Source organism: Tachypleus tridentatus, chromosome 8, assembly GCF_004210375.1.
Source record: "Tachypleus tridentatus isolate NWPU-2018 chromosome 8, ASM421037v1, whole genome shotgun sequence".
NCBI lineage: Eukaryota > Metazoa > Arthropoda > Merostomata > Xiphosura > Limulidae > Tachypleus > Tachypleus tridentatus.
The window spans coordinates 150448102-150453451 of NC_134832.1; positions in this window are offsets into that span (position 1 = coordinate 150448102).

Genomic DNA, 5350 nt, shown 5'->3' on the forward strand with positions numbered 1-5350 from the left:
TTCAACAACACTTGTGTATAGGAGTGTTATCATTCAACAACACTTGTGTATAGGCGTGTTATCATTCAACAACACTTGTGTATAGGAGTGTTATCATTCAACAACACTTGTGTATAGGAGTGTTATCATTCAACAACACTTGTGTATAGGAGTGTTATGATTCAACAACACTTGTGTATAGGAGTGTTATGATTCAACAACACTTGTGTATAGGAGTGTTATGATTCAACAACACTTGTGTATAGGAGTGTTATCATTCAACAACACTTGTGTATAGGAGTGTTATGTTCAACAACACTTGTGTATTGTTATGATTCAACAACACTTGTGTATAGGAGTGTTATGATTCAACAACACTTGTGTTATATTCAACAACACTTGTGTAGTGTTATTTCAACAACACTTGTGTATAGGAGTGTTATCATTCAACAACACTTGTGTATAGGAGTGTTATCATTCAACAACACTTGTGTATATGTGTTATCATTCAACAACACTTGTGTATAGGTGTTATCATTCAACAACACTTGTGTATAGGAGTGTTATCATTCAACAACACTTGTGTATAGGAGTGTTATCATTCAACAACACTTGTGTATAGGTGTGTTATCATTCAACAACACTTGTGTATAGGAGTGTTATCATTCAACAACACTTGTGTATAGGAGTGTTATCATTCAACAACACTTGTGTATAGGATCATTCAACAACACTTGTGTATAGGAGTGTTATCATTCAACAACACTTGTGTATATTCAACAACACTTGTGTATAGTGTTATCATTCAACAACACTTGTGTATATAACAACACTTGTGTATAGGAGTGTTATGATTCAACAACACTTGTGTTATGTTTCAACAACACTTGTGTATAGTATAGTGTTTATGATTCAACAACACTTGTGTATAGGAGTGTTATCATTCAACAACACTTGTGTATAGGATGTTCAACAACACTTGTGTATAGGAGTGTTATCATTCAACAACACTTGTGTATAGGAGTGTTATCATTCAACAACACTTGTGTATAGGAGTGTTATCATTCAACAACACTTGTGTATATGTTATTTCAACAACACTTGTGTATAGGAGTGTTATGATTCAACAACACTTGTGTATAGGAGTGTTATCATTCAACAACACTTGTGTATAGGAGTGTTATCAAACAACAACACTTGTGTATAGGAGTGTTATCATTCAACAACACTTGTGTATAGGAGTGTTATCATTCAACAACACTTGTGTATAGGAGTGTTATCATTCAACAACACTTGTGTATAGGAGTGTTATCATTCAACAACACTTGTGTATAGGAGTGTTATCATTCAACAACACTTGTGTATAGGAGTGTTATGATTCAACAACACTTGTGTATAGGAGTGTTATGATTCAACAACACTTGTGTATAGGAGTGTTATGATTCAACAACACTTGTGTATAGGAGTGTTATCATTCAACAACACTTGTGTATAGGTGTGTTATGATTCAACAACACTTGTGTATAGGAGTGTTATGATTCAACAACACTTGTGTATAGGAGTGTTATGATTCAACAACACTTGTGTATAGGAGTGTTATGATTCAACAACACTTGTGTATAGGAGTGTTATGATTCAACAACACTTGTGTATAGGAGTGTTATCATTCAACAACACTTGTGTATAGGAGTGTTATCATTCAACAACACTTGTGTATAGGAGTGTTATCATTCAACAACACTTGTGTATAGGAGTGTTATCATTCAACAACACTTGTGTATAGGAGTGTTATCATTCAACAACACTTGTGTATAGGAGTGTTATCATTCAACAACACTTGTGTATAGGAGTGTTATCATTCAACAACACTTGTGTATAGGAGTGTTATGATTCAACAACACTTGTGTATAGGAGTGTTATCATTCAACAACACTTGTGTATAGGAGTGTTATCATTCAACAACACTTGTGTATAGGAGTGTTATGATTCAACAACACTTGTGTATAGGAGTGTTATGATTCAACAACACTTGTGTATAGGAGTGTTATGTTATCATTCAACAACACTTGTGTATAGGAGTGTTATCATTCAACAACACTTGTGTATAGGAGTGTTATCATTCAACAACACTTGTGTATAGGAGTGTTATCATTCAACAACACTTGTGTATAGGAGTGTTATGATTCAACAACACTTGTGTATAGGAGTGTTATCATTCAACAACACTTGTGTATAGGAGTGTTATCATTCAACAACACTTGTGTATAGGAGTGTTATGATTCAACAACACTTGTGTATAGGAGTGTTATCATTCAACAACACTTGTGTATAGGAGTGTTATCATTCAACAACACTTGTGTATAGGAGTGTTATCATTCAACAACACTTGTGTATAGGAGTGTTATCATTCAACAACACTTGTGTATAGGAGTGTTATCATTCAACAACACTTGTGTATAGGAGTGTTATCATTCAACAACACTTGTGTATAGGAGTGTTATCATTCAACAACACTTGTGTATAGGAGTGTTATATATTCAACACAACACTTGTGTATAGGAGTGTTATCATTCAACAACACTTGTGTATAGGAGTGTTATGATTCAACAACACTTGTGTATAGGAATGTTATGATTCAAAAAAACTTGTGTATGTTATGATTCAACAACACTTGTGTATAGGAGTGTTATCATTCAACAACACTTGTGTATAGGAGTGTTATCATTCAACAACACTTGTGTATAGGAGTGTTATGATTCAACAACACTTGTGTATAGGAGTGTTATGATTCAACAACACTTGTGTATAGGAGTGTTATGATTCAACAACACTTGTGTATAGGAGTGTTATGATTCAACAACACTTGTGTATAGGAGTGTTATGATTCAACAACACTTGTGTATAGGAGTGTTATGATTCAACAACACTTGTGTATAGGAGTGTTATGATTCAACAACACTTGTGTATAGGAGTGTTATCATTCAACAACACTTGTGTATAGGAGTGTTATTATTCAACAACACTTGTGTATAGGAGTGTTATCATTCAACAACACTTGTGTATAGGAGTGTTATCATTCAACAACACTTGTGTATAGGAGTGTTATCATTCAACAACACTTGTGTAACAACACTTGTGTATAGGAGTGTTATGATTCAACAACACTTGTGTATAGGAGTGTTATGATTCAACAACACTTGTGTATAGGAGTGTTATCATTCAACAACACTTGTGTATAGGAGTGTTATCATTCAACAACACTTGTGTATAGGAGTGTTATCATTCAACAACACTTGTGTATAGGAGTGTTATGATTCAACAACACTTGTGTATAGGAGTGTTATCATTCAACAACACTTGTGTATAGGAGTGTTATCATTCAACAACACTTGTGTATAGGAGTGTTATCATTCAACAACACTTGTGTATAGGAGTGTTATGATTCAACAACACTTGTGTATAGGAGTGTTATGATTCAACAACACTTGTGTATATGATTCAACAACACTTGTGTAGGAGTGTTATGATTCAACAACACTTGTGTATAGGAGTGTTATGATTCAACAACACTTGTGTATAGGAGTGTTATCATTCAACAACACTTGTGTATAGGAGTGTTATGATTCAACAACACTTGTGTATAGGAGTGTTATCATTCAACAACACTTGTGTATAGGAGTGTTATCATTCAACAACACTTGTGTATAGGAGTGTTATCATTCAACAACACTTGTGTATAGGATCATTCAACAACACTTGTGTTATGTTATTCAACAACACTTGTGTATAGGAGTGTTATCATTCAACAACACTTGTGTATAGGAGTGTTATCATTCAACAACACTTGTGTATAGGAGTGTTATCATTCAACAACACTTGTGTATAGGAGTGTTATGATTCAACAACACTTGTGTATAGGAGTGTTATGATTCAACAACACTTGTGTATAGGACACTTGTGTTATGTTATTTCAACAACACTTGTGTATAGGAGTGTTATAGATTCAAAAACACTTGTGTATAGGAGTGTTATGATTCAACAACACTTGTGTATAGGAGTGTTATGTTATTCAACAACACTTGTGTATAGGAGTGTTATCATTCAACAACACTTGTGTATAGGAGTGTTATCATTCAACAACACTTGTGTATAGGAGTGTTATCATTCAACAACACTTGTGTATAGAGTGTTATGATTCAACAACACTTGTGTATAGGTGTTATCATTCAACAACAACACTTGTGTATAGGAGTGTTATGATTCAACAACACTTGTGTATAGGAGTGTTATGATTCAACAACACTTGTGTATAGGAGTGTTATCATTCAACAACACTTGTGTATAGGAGTGTTATCATTCAACAACACTTGTGTATAGGAGTGTTATCATTCAACAACACTTGTGTATAGGAGTGTTATCATTCAACAACACTTGTGTATAGGTTATCATTCAACAACACTTGTGTGTTATCATTCAACAACACTTGTGTATAGGAGTGTTATCATTCAACAACACTTGTGTATAGGAGTGTTATCATTCAACAACACTTGTGTATAGGAGTGTTATCATTCAACAACACTTGTGTATAGAGTGTTATCATTCAACAACACTTGTGTATAAGAGTGTTATCATTCAACAACACTTGTGTATAGGAGTGTTATCATTCAACAACACTTGTGTATAGGAGTGTTATTTCAACAACACTTGTGTATAGTGTATAGGAGTGTTATCATTCAACAACACTTGTGTATAGGAGTGTTATCATTCAACAACACTTGTGTATAGGAGTGTTATCATTCAACAACACTTGTGTATAGGAGTGTTATCATTCAACAACACTTGTGTATAGGAGTGTTATCATTCAACAACACTTGTGTATAGGAGTGTTATCATTCAACAACACTTGTGTATAGGAGTGTTATCATTCAACAACACTTGTGTATAGGAGTGTTATGATTCAACAACACTTGTGTATAGGAGTGTTATGATTCAACAACACTTGTGTATAGGAGTGTTATGATTCAACAACACTTGTGTATAGGAGTGTTATGATTCAACAACACTTGTGTATAGGAGTGTTATGATTCAACAACACTTGTGTATAGGAGTGTTATGATTCAACAACACTTGTGTATAGGAGTGTTATCATTCAACAACACTTGTGTATAGGAGTGTTATGATTCAACAACACTTGTGTATAGGAGTGTTATGATTCAACAACACTTGTGTATAGGAGTGTTATCATTCAACAACACTTGTGTATAGGAGTGTTATCATTCAACAACACTTGTGTATAGGAGTGTTATCATTCAACAACACTTGTTATATTCAATAACACATGTGTATAGGAGTGTTATCATTCAACAACACT